The 13112-nt window shown below is 39.5% G+C and overlaps 1 protein-coding gene across 1 annotated transcript in view; it reads right to left on the reverse strand.

The window, feature by feature from the left end:
* The window catches only part of LOC109918150 (uncharacterized protein C1orf21), a 184685-nt gene extending 171997 nt beyond the window's left edge, over positions 1-12688 (reverse strand). Inside the window, exon 1 of the mRNA XM_048602142.1 lies at positions 12489-12688. The gene's annotated coding sequence lies outside the window, so the exon portion shown is untranslated. The remainder of the gene's footprint in view (positions 1-12488) is intronic.
* Positions 12689-13112: the final 424 nt, after the last annotated feature.

The raw sequence follows: 13112 nt of genomic DNA on the forward strand, positions 1-13112 counted from the left end.
ATCCAACTTTCAAATATCCACCTACCGAGACACCAAGGTGCATGGTCATATAAATCATATTGTAATAAGTTATGTTTTCTTGCAAAATGCAAGAAATCACATACTGAAATGTGCATTTTGGAACTCCCACAAAACGTTCCACAATTAACAGTCCTGAAACTACTGTAGCATTAGAAAAAAAAGAGTCTTGCATTTACGTAATGCCCTTCACAACCTTAAGATGTCTCAAAACATTTCAAAGTCAATTAAACATTTCTGATGTACAGATATTGCTGTAATGTAGGAAATGCAGTAATCAACTGTGTATGGCAAACTTTCACTGACAGCAATATGATGATAACCAAGTAATCTGTTTAGTGATGGTGACTGAGGGATAAATGGAAACAAGAGGAAACAATTAATGCAAGTAAGAACTTTAATTTCTCTCTTTTTAAAAATTTTGTTGAACCAAAGTAATGGAAGAGATCCCCACATGGTGATTAAAGTAAATTGAGAGACCATTATGCCAAGCATTCTAATACACTAACTGGAATGATGGCTTTTACTACAGAAATAGGTAATAAAAAGCACAAGTAGCATACTTCAAGAAAAAGCAAAAGAGTGATGAAATGTAAAAGAAACCAACTTGGCATGTTTGCATGCCTGTTGAGATTTTGTTGGACTATCAAGTTGATGAATCACAAGAGGTAGCACTCACAAGGATTATTCTAAGGAAAGACGTCACACCTCAGTATCATTCTGCGTATCAGATAATTCCATAATGGGCAAAAAATCCTGTAAATCTTACCATGAAGGAAGCTAGACAGTAACAGAATGGGAGACTAAACAGAAAAGAAGTTTAAAGAATAAGGTTCAAACACCTTGTAAAAGAAATAAATCATGATGAAACAATCTTAAAGTCAAACATGTTTTAAAAATTGAAATGTTTGTGTTTCTTGGAGTGAGAGAATAATGAAGAGCCAGCAAAATGAAGAGACAAAAAAAAGTGGTGGCGTGGGGGGAGGGGGGTGAAATGGAAACAGTGAGTATGAATTAGATGGACAAACAGAAAACTAGTTACAAGAAAGGAAGATTCATTTTAAACATCTGTCAATTAGTTACACCATGAAGAAGAATCGATATCTGTAAACACATTCAAAATCCTGCAAACTGCACAATTCCTATACTTACAATTATGATAAAAGGTATAGAATATATCACCATAATTAGGGATTTGGATTTTAAACATGAAGCAGAAGAACTTTAGTTAGTTCTGTGAAGTTGGTGTTTATTAAAAAAGAACGGAAAGTTATTTGGGACAGTGACCTAAACATATCATTTCCAAGAAGGCACATGACTTCAGTCAAGTGTCTGGCAGGGCACCTGTGAGGTTAATGGATGAAGTGTTCATGCTGCTGATTTTACCACCAAACCAAAGGCCATTCATTAGCTTAGTTTCTTCATCCAGAATAATGAAGGCTTCAGTTCAGAAGACGGAGTAGTATTCTCCTAGCTGGTGAATCAAGTATTAGTTTGGGGAACCAGTCACCATAACTGAGCTGTAGTTAGTTGGTGGAGCTTCCAATTGAGAGACCTCATATAAATGTCAAGTTGTTAGAACCCAGAAAATTGAGACCATTAGTTCTGTGAAAACTTCAAGCCAGCAGACTCAGAAGGGAATTGTAAAACTGTCTCAGTAGTGCAAGGAAAAGAAACTTTGAAGAGTCATTTGAGTAAAAATGTAACAATGTGAGATATTCCTGTGTAACCTGTGTATCTGTAAAAGGATAGTTTTGAAAAATAGGATGAAACTTTCTTTTGTTGCTTGTCTAAAGATCTTTCCAATTGTCCTATCTAAAACTATTTGTTTGTTTATTTTTATTTCATACAACAAACATTTACAGCCTCATATTTCGGTTAGCAACCACTATGTTAACCAACTGCAAAAATAAACATATTATCTAACAAGTCAAGTGCCATTCTGTGACTGCCATCAGATGGGAACAGAAAAAAAATTCTTTCAGCATTAGCCAAAGTAAATTACTTTATCAACAGCTTCCATTCAAACTGTCATAGCATACATCAGCCATCCATACCTCTAAAGGACAAGTGTTCTACTTGTGCAATTTAGCCTTCAAAGAGAACCAAAAGATAGTGACAAACTTGAACAAAAGAGGCTTTCACAAATACAAACAATGGCAAGGATCCTAGACAGATATAAGCTAGACCACGGAAAGTTATCTGAAACATGGAAGGAGCTGAGAAACAGGAGCAAGAATTGGCAATTCAGCCCCATGCACCTGCTCTGCCGTCCAATAAAATTATAGTCAGTCTGATCTCGATCTCAAGTCCACACTCCTTCCTGTTCCCCATTACTTGCAATTTCCCCTAGAGTTCAAAATGTGTCCATCTCAACTTTGAGTACAAATCAATTACCGAATCTCCACTGTTCACTTGGTAGAAAATTCCAAAGTTTCACAATCCTAAGAAGAAATTTCTCATCTGCGCCTTAAACAGGTGACTCCTTATTCTAAAACTGTGCCCCCTTCTCTTACTTTCCCACACAGAGGGGAATAGTCCTGTCAAGCCCCCAGATTCGTGAATGTTATTGTAAGATCAACTCTCATTCTAATGTCCAAGTTCAGCCCCAACCTTTCCTCACAAGGCACCCATTTTATTCCAACCATCAATCTAGTGTATCTTCTCTGAAGAGCCACCAAAGTCAGTAATAACCTCTTCATATGAGAGACAAAAATTAGATGCAGCACTCTGTGTGTAATTTCATAAATACCCTGTACACATGTGGCAAGGCATTCCTACTGTATATTCCATAACCCTCATCCCCAAACCTGCGCCGATCCAGATCCTCTATCTAAACCTGTCGCCTATTTTCCAAGGATCTGTATCCCTCTGCTCCCTGCCCATTCTTGTATCTGTCTAGATACATCTTAAATGACGCTATCGTGCCCGCCTCTACCACCTCCGCTGGCAACGCATTCCAGGCACCCACCACCCTTTGCATAAAGAACTTTCCACGCATATCTCCCTTAAACTTTTTCCCTCTCACCTTGAAATTGTGACCCCCCTAGTAATTGAGTCCCCCACTCTGGGAAAAAGTTTCTTGCTATCCACCCTGTCTATACCTCTTATGATTTTGTAGACCTCAATCAGGTCCCCCCTCAACCTCTGTCTTTCTAATGTAAATAATCCTAATCTACTCAACCTCTCTTCATAGCTTGTGCCTTCTGTACCAGGCAACATCCTGGTGAACCTCCTCTCCACCCTCTCCAAAGCATCCACATCCTTTTGGTAATGTGGTGACCAGAACTGTATGCAGTATTCCAAATGTGGTCGAACCAAAGTCCTATACAACTGTAACATGACCTGCCAACTCTTGTACTCAATACCCAGTCTGATGAATGAAAGCATGCCGTATGCCTTCTTGACCACTCTATCGACCTGCGTTGCCACCTTCAGGGTACAATGGACCTGAACACCCAGATCTCTCTGTGCATCAGTTTTCCCCAGGGCTTTTCCATTTACCGTATAGTTTGCTCTTGAATTGGATCTTCCAAAATGCATCACCTCGCATTTGCCTGGATTGAACTCCATCTGCCATTTCTCCGCCCAACTCTCCAATCTATCTATATTCTGCTGCATTCTCCAACAGTCCCCTTCACTATCTGCTACTCCACCAATCTTAGTGTCATCCCCAAACTTGCTAATCAGACCATCTATATCTTCCTTCAGATTATTTATGTATATCACAAACAACAGTGGTCCCAACACAGATCCCTGTGGACCACCACTGGTCACAGTTCTCCATTTTGAGAAACTCCCTTACGCTACAACTCTCTGTTTCCTGTTGCCCAGCCAGTTCTCTATCCATCTATCTAGTACACCCTGGACCCCATGCGACTTCACTTTCTCCATCAGCCTACCCTGGGGAACCTTATCAAACGCCTTACTGAAGTCCATGTATATGACATCCACAGCCCTTCCCTCATCTAGCAACTTTGTCACTTCCTCAAAGAATTCTATCAAGTTGGTAAGACATGACCTTCCCTGCACAAAACCATGCTGCCTATCACTAATAAGCCCATTTTCTTCCAAATGTAAATAGATTCTATCCCTCAGTATCTTCTCCAGCAGCTTCCCCACCACTGACGTCAGGCTCACCGGTCTATAATTACCTGGATTATCCTTGCTACCCTTCTTAAACAAGGAGACAACATTAGCAATTCTCCAGTCCTCCAGGACCTCACCCGTGCTCAAGGATGCTGCAAAGATATCTGTTAAGGCCCCAGCTATTTCCTCTCTCACTTCCCTCAGTAACATAATTATTTTCTTAATGTTCTTAATTATTTTCTGCTCTTGCATTCTAACCTTTTGTAATCCCTATATAAAGCCATCCAGGTACCTCAGCATTCGGCAGAACCTCTCTATTCAAATAATGTTTTGATTTTCTATTCTTCTGAAAGTGGATGGCCTCACTTTTCCCAAATTATACACTATCTGCCAAGAGTTTTCCCATTCACTTAATTAACCTATATCCCTTTGAAAACACTATCTCACTCATAGCATGCTTTCCCACATGTATTTATACCATCAGTAAACTTGGGTACAGTACCCTTGATTCCTTCAAAATCATTCACACAGATTATTGAGGCCTCAGCATGGATCTCTCTGGCACCTCATTAGTTATTGTTCTGAGGAAGGGTCACCGGACCCGAAACGTTAACTCTGTTTTCTCCTCCACAGATGCTGCCAGACCTGCTAAGTTTTTCCAGCAAATTTGTTTTTGTTCCTGTTTACAGCATCCGCAGTTCTTTTGGTTCATATATCATGACTGTTTCCTCTCAGGTAGTCAATCCTCTATTTGTTCCAATATATTACCCCTCACCAGAGTTCAATAACTTTTTTCTGGGATGTTATCAAATGTCTTTTGAAAACCAAAAGTGCTACACAGACTGGTTCCTCTTCTTCAGCTGTCCAATATTGCTTCAAGAAATTTTTATAAATTTATCAAGCACTTCCCTTTCATGAAGTCTTGTTAACTATTAAATTGTATTATGATTTTCAAAATCTTCAGCTAATATTTCTTTAATAATGGATTCTAGCATCTTCCAATTGACAGATTTTAAGTTAACAGTTTTATATATTCCTGTTTTCGGTCTCCCTCCTTTCTTGAACAGAGGTATTTCCCTTGCAGTATTCCAATTTGAGGTACTCTTGCAGAATCTAAGGAATTTTGGATAATTATAACCAACACAAACACTATCTGTTCTACCACTTCTTTTAAGTACCTGAAGTGAAGGTCATCAAGTCCAGGGGATTTGTTAGCCTTTTGTCCCTTAAGTTTGCTTTTGCTGGTTCTGAAATGCTTTCCAGCCTATCGCTGATCTTCACAACACTGCATACTTTTTATTTTATCTCCAAGTTGATACTATTCTTAACTTTTGTAATAGTTAGACATGAATGGTGGCTCTTCCTTCTAGATCTTTCTTCCTGAATAGAAAATACCTTTGTTGAAAATTCTGAAATATTTCCTTAAATGTCTGCCATTGCTTATCGCTCACCTTTGCCTTTTAATCTGATTCCCGAATTTTGTTCCATTACCATTACAGTTGTGTTCATTTAAGTTTAAACATTAGTTTTTGACCAAATCACTCATCCTCAAACTGAATGTGAAATTCCATTTCTGATGACTCTTTCCTGGAGAAACTTTGTCTTGGTGATAATGAATTAATCTTGTCTCATTACAAATAACCAGATTTAAAATAGACTGTTCCCTCATTGGTTCCACAAAAGAATTTTTTTTTTAAATTTTCTTCTTGGCATATGGGCTTTGGTGTCTGGGCAAGTTCTTATTGCCTATCCCTAGCTGTCCTTCAGAAGATGGCGGTGAGCTGTTTTCTTGAACTGCTGCAGTTTATTTGGTGTCAGATACACACACAATTCTGTTAGGAAAAGAGTCCCAACTGTTCCAAGCTAATTCTATTCACTCATTCTCAGTGCTACCATTGCAATCTGTATATTAAAGTTGCCCAAGATAATTGCTGTCTCTTCCTTCTAAATCCTCATATTTTCTTTGATTTTGCTCTGTCCTACATCATGACTACAGCGAGGTGTTTGTAGACTGCTCCCACCTCTCATTCTTTTCCTCGATATTTCTTAACTCTACACAAACGGATTCCAAATATTATTCTTCCAAACCAAGACAGTTTCTTACTTTTCTGCTGCTCTCATCTGTTACTGGTTGCTACATCTCTTTTTCCTTTCTGTCCATCCTTCTTAAGTGAGAGGCATCCCTGAATATTCAGTCTCCAGCCTTGATTACCACTCATCATAACCATCTATTCCCAATTGCATCAACAATTCTTCTATCCTGTTTCAAATGCTCACATCCATTGCTTTTAATTTTGTTATCTTACCATTTTTCCCTATTCTAATCCTACTTACTGGAGCACTGCAACATTTGTACACTCTGGTGTCCTCCAAACTCATGCAGTATCATTACCCATATTATTACCCTGGACTGCCGTTTTGTCCTTTCTGCTTAACTTTCTAAATTTCCATTCACGTGATTCCTATCCCTATCCCACTCTAGTTTAGTCTAAAGATCTTCCTAACAGCCTTGGTTATTAAACAGCTCTCTCTCTTTGAGTCACCCATTCAACTCTCTGATCTTGCATTCTTTATGTCACATTGCTTGTGGTTCAGGCCGTAATCCTGAGATTATTAATTTTGTGGTTCTGCATCTGAATTCATCACTGAGCTGCCCATACTCCCTCAACAGAACCACTTCCTTAACCTTAACTATGTCATTGATTCCTCTGTGGGCCACACTAACTTGATCCTTCCCACGCAATCCAAGTTCCTCTCCCTGAGAACTGAGATATCCTTCACCACGACTATGGGATGCAACAGAGCCTTCGGAACTCATGCTCTAAGCTGGACAGAACAGTATCTCTCCTATTAACTGTTACCTTGAACTGAGATGGTTCAGTGGTATTGCACGAAACCAACTGTATCTTTTGGGAAGGTCTTTCATGAGGGAGATAAGGGACTGTCTATGGACGTTAGTTATGTCACCATCCAGAAGTCATTCAGTATGTTTATGCAGAAAAGACTCTTGACAAAAACAGAAATAGAAATGGAGGCAACCTACTGACTTGAGTACAGAATTGATTAGGAAGTAGGAGACAGAAGGAATAAGGAGTATCTGCTCCAGCTGGCAATGTATCCAGTAGGACACTATAGAAAGCTGTACAGGCGCCTGTGATTTTGATTATAATTATCAATAGTTTCAATAAAAAAAGCACAGTCTAATGACACTAAGTTAGGAGGCACAGCAAGTAGTTAAAAGGGCCAAGAACTGCTTCCTGTGAACTGCAGCTGTATGATTGGCTGCAAAGCACTTTAAACAGTGCAGAGATTATGAAAAGAGTTCTAGAAATGCAAACCTGTGTTCTTTTTAATATGTGGACAAACCAAACTTAATATGGGAAATCATGAGAAATTGTAAAAAGATAGATCAGAGCATTTTCTAAATGGTACAAAACTATGAAACAAAGGAGAGAGAGACGGAAGTACTAAAATCACATGGACAAAGTAACAAACAGACACAAAACGGATTAAAAAAAACTAATTGAAGGTTGGCCTTTGTCTTAAGAGGGCGGGAGTACTAAGTGATGCTACAGTTGTAATAAGGTTCTGGCTGGGCTGCATTTGGAGTATTACATGCAGTTCTGGGTAATGCATCTCAGAAAGAATGTGTTGTCTTGGACGAGGTGCAACACACATTCAGCAAAATGTTGTTGGGGCTAAAAGTTTTCAGTTATGACAATATATTGCATAAACGAGGCTTGTCTTCCCCTCAATATAAAAGATTAAGTGATGATTGAATGGAACTAATTAAAAGATTTGGTTCAGTAGATAGGGTACAGAATTCCTTTCCTTTGGGTAGAAGAATCCTGAACAAGGAGGTAAACTTAAAAACAGATCTAAGCCGTATCAGACAACATTTCTCCACTTAAAGAATAGTAGAAGTCTGAAGCTCTTCAAGCCAAAATGGCTGTTGAGTCGACAATTCACTTTAATTTTTTAAAAAATTATTATTCATTCATTCATAGGAATGAATGCTAAGCGAGCATTTATTGCCCACCTCTAACTGGTTAAGAATCAACCAGATTTCTAGGAGTATGAAGTCACACGTAGGCCAGACCAAGTAAGAACACATTGAACCAGACAAATTTTTACATTAATCTACTGTGATTGTTGCTATTACACTGGTTCTTTTTCATTCCAAATTTTTACTGAATTCAAATTTCTGTGACTGTCATAGAATCTCTATGATGTGGAAGCAAGCCATTCAGTCCATCAAGTCTACATTGTCCTACTGAAGAACATCCCATCCAGACCCATCCTTCTATCCTATCCCCGTAATTCTGCATATCGCATGGCCGATCCACCTAACCTGCAAATCCCTGGACTCAAGGTGGGATCTGAATCAGTGTCTCTAAAGCATTAGCTTGGAGGTTTGGGAATTCTAGTATAATGCCATGACCACTAGACCACCAGTCTGTCAAAAGTTACTTTTTTTTTGTTAGACAAAAGCAGGAATGTACGGAAGCTCTTGTGGTGCAGTGGTAGTGTCCCTGCCTCTTGGCCAGCAGGCTTGGGTTCAAGTCCCACCTACTGTAAAAATGTGTAATAATATCTCTGAACAGGCTGATTGGAAAATGAGAGATACAGGTATTCTAATTAATGGCTGAATGGGCAACTTCTGCTCTAGTGTTCCTCCTGGAAGCCTGTGGTCATGAGGTGGATATTTAAAGTGATTTTCTGAAATCTATACCAAATCTAAGTTACCCTTATAAAAATTATTAATTCCTCAACTGACAATAGGCAAAATATATTGCAACATATCATAGACAGGTGAAAGAAGCAGCCACTAGATTAGAAGACAGCAAGAGACTCGAGTAAACCAGCACAGAGTAAGGCAGAGAATATGAAGCATGAAAATAATGAATAAGAAGATAACAAAAAAAATGCCAATACAATGACAGCATTTGAAACAATACCAGCAGTTATATTATTCAACTATGTTCTTACTCTCACTCTTGTGTTCTGGTGAGGTAACAACAGATTTGACTGGGATAAGGCTAATTGCACTGTGGTTAGTACATTCATATAGTCACACACGTTCTCTTCCCCAATGTTTACAACACTTTCTCCACTCCTCAGCCGCCACAACTAAATTCAGCATCATCGCAGGGTAAGCCCTGGAGCGAAAGATCTCAGGAACCCGACAATGCAACACTTCAGTGTTGCTCTTCTAGTTCTGTTTTACAATGCCAAGATTATGGGACACGCTGAGTGAAAGCCAGAGCTTTCCCTCCTAGAATTTTAAATCGTCAATGACCAAAATGACCCATGTCACTCTCTGACAGCTCCCAACAGCTAGCTATAGGGCTCCATGAAAACAAGTCATCTATCCATCTTCTCTGCCAACAACCACACAAAGGAAGTGGGAGAAGAAAACTACAGCAGGGCAAAATAAAAGCGCTACAAACTGTTGGGATTCCTTTCCACCTCTGAAAGAAACATTAAAAGACTTTGGAATATGTGAAGGAGAAAGAATGAAAGGCAACACAATCACACAAGCTGCTCTCTACCAGGTTACCTAGCTCACCCATTTCCATGGTTTTGCTGGACTATGTTGTGGAGCAGGAATTTTTTTACAGGAAAGGGTATGGAAGCCGAATAATAAGGTTGGGGTCTAGATCTAAGCATGACAACATGTGCAAAGGACTAGCCCAGACACGACGGGTTGATTGGCCTCTTTCTGGACTGTAGATCTTTGATTCTGCAATGCTCCAACAGCAACGACAAGTTCTTACATTTCAACTATAGACCTCACATAAAGTTTAGTGAGAAAAAGCAGAATATAAGCAGGGAGGAAACTCAACCTTGGGGGCACAGTGACAACGCTGAAGTGGGCTGGCAACTCTCCAGTTGGATAAAAGAATCATTGAACAAGAAATAAGATGACAAAATGCAATGAAAAGAAGAATGCAACACTATGTAGTCATCACATTGGCACAAACCCAGAATTCCTGAATACCACCAGAAGAGGACTAGTTCCTTTCTATTCTATCTTTTGATTCCATTCCTTTTATTAAAACAAATTACATATAGAGAGTATTCAATGCTTATTTACCACCAGAGGCTCACAGAGATAGGTTAAAGTTAGTCATCTCAGCAACATGAATGGTATAAATGTAGCATCTGGGTTCAAAAACATAAATTAAATTAATTTTAGTGGTGTTGAGAATTATTAGATGGGACATGATCTCATTCAATGGCAGAGTAGACTTGATGGGCTGAATAGTCCAGTTTTGCTTCTGTATCTTGTGGTCTTAGTTGTATATGTTAGGACGCTGGCAGGCAACAATGATATTTTGGCAACAAAACTGGTGAACAGGTTGAGGCCTTTTTGACCAGATTCACAAGAAAGTGCTTTAAGAAATTCAACAGCTCAGGATCTTGCTGGAGTGGGGCATCTCACATTGTGGTGCTCTTTGATGTTTTTCTTTACCTTTCAGACCTGATACACTTTACCCTGTTGTTGCATGTGTGGATTGATAATAGGATCCAAGACCTTGGTGAAAGATAGGATCAGCAGCCCACCTCTTTTACCAATGCAATTAACAAATAATGAAGAGAAATGACAGAGATGGGAACGTGTTAGAGTTATATACTGGAAAACTAACACTGACAATCGGTGAGCGCAATTTAACTCACCACTATTTTTGCAGCAAAATCTAGACCATTGTCTAAGTAGAGAGAAGAGCCAAACCCCATCTTTCTCTTGATGTCATACACCAAGATGTTATGACACCATCCAAAATTCTGAATTATAAACTTGTAAACAAAGGGAGATTTGCCAAACACCTCTCCTGTCAACTCTGTAACAAAGGAAATTTAGGGCAACCTCACCAACTTACACAGAAGAAAGGACTGATGTTGAGATCGGTGCAATCTCAGAAGATTTGTAGTTCCCCCTCCCCCCCATCACCAAGTCAAATCTAATGTCCTTTCAGAAACGTCATCAACAATTCTACATGATAATTCAGGCAGAGGCCACAAACCACTTCATAAATTACGCCGCAAACATAAGATGCATGATGAATACTTCTTCAATTAAGGATAGAAAGCAAATTGGGGTCAATATTGCCCCCAAGCAGAAACTTTTCTTCAATTGCTACAAATTTAATACTGGTCATATTTTCAGGGGAAATTTGCTAAACAATAATTAGATAACAAAAAAGTCAGATTTGGCAATAGTATGCTTTCCAAAAACTTCATTTCTCCAGATCAGAACACTTACAAACAGTAATTACAGATTAAGAGCCCAAACACTTGGTGAGTTACAGTAGGAACATGCACTCTACTGTAGCTTTATGATGAATAAATCAGCAGACACATCTGACGCAAGACTGAAGTTGCCCACGCAACACATGGGCATATAGCAATACGTCATGACTTCCCTGGAACTTACTGTAAGCAAAATTTGTACAAACCAGTCATACCTTGGCCATTAAACCTAAGTTGATTTCCACTTCTTTCACCTTCACCCCCACTGCCGTGTGTACACCACGTTCAGCTGTGATTGCTACAACCCATTACTCAAGCCAATCCTACAGTAATACACTTGCTTGAGAACAAACCTCTGTATGTCAAAGCAGATAAACTAGCAGAAATCTGAAAATTGAAATAATACAATTAATTAATTTTCATACGTGTATTTGCCAGTTTCCCTTCTCCCCTAAATTGGAGTTCTGTGGATCTTTCTCCTTTCTGTTGTTTGAAGGGAACCACGGACCTATACTTTTCTAAATCTGCGCTTTTTATACAAGGAATTTCATTCAACTACAAGGCATTGGACTCCCAGAGGCCTGTTAAGGGCAGCCCCACAGGAAACTACTCATCATAAGCTTCCAGAAAAAAAAATCATATTCTCCCACATGAACACTATATGGAGATGTTCCGACTTGTACATTAACGCGCTCAATCACTGATAATCTCTGAATAGGTTCCAAACGCTGTACTAACGCTGCAACTCGTTATCAATGATTTTTTTTTCTCTCTCTTGAATCAAACCATTTTAATCGGGCAGGAAACATGTTCCGAACTGCAGTCTTTTTTGCTTACATGTTGCGTGTGTTAGATACTGAATGCGAGATGATGCAGGAGATATCATTTTTTTAAAAGAAAATGCAAAAACACAGAAACGACAAAGACTGTTGCAAATACGTTTAGGAGGGAAATCTGCTAAACAGTGTGAACACCGTCTTTGCCCTTAATTCCCACCCTAAAGACTGCGAAAGAAAAAACAGCTTCCCAGCACACACGAGCCACAAGACAAAGGAGTTTAAGATTTACAATTTTTTTTGATATACATCTATACGCGCACGCACACACACCATAGGGAAATAACTCACCGTTCGCTGCTTTTATTCCTTGGTAATGGGGTAAAGCAAGAGAGTGATGCTGCTGTGCTGTGGCAGAGACAGAGAAAGCTGGCTCTACCCGTATAGCTCTGTCTGTACGTACGTATGTGTGTGTGTATGTCTCTCTGTCTCGCGTACTCTGACTGAGACTGACTGGCGAAGCAGCAGCGGCTTGGAGAGAGGGAGGGAGGGAGGGAGGGAGGGAGACCGGCGCTAGACCTGAGCAACCAACAGCAGAAACACCAATCACAGCAAGAAGGGAATGCCATGCAACCATAGAGACAAATCCAGAACTTAACTGTACCCACCCTGCAACCAAATCAACCTGTCTCTCATCCACCCCGTCAACAAATCTATTTTTTTTTGTTAAAAAAAAGTAAAATGAAGTGCAGATTTTTTTTTTTCACAAATGACAGAGACTTGGTAAAGGGGTAAAGCAAAAGACTGATATTGAGACTTGGTCAATTTATTGTACAAATTGCCCACACTCTTTCCCCCATCTCCTCCCCATGCCGCAAAAGCTGAAGACCACACAACACCACCAATAAGGACAAAGCGCTTGACTAATTGCAATCTTAGGTTCCTTTCAAATGCAACATCCCCCGGGAACCGTGA

This window comes from Rhincodon typus, chromosome 10 (assembly GCF_021869965.1).
Source record: "Rhincodon typus isolate 14 chromosome 10, sRhiTyp1.1, whole genome shotgun sequence".
Classification (NCBI taxonomy): Eukaryota; Metazoa; Chordata; class Chondrichthyes; order Orectolobiformes; family Rhincodontidae; genus Rhincodon; species Rhincodon typus.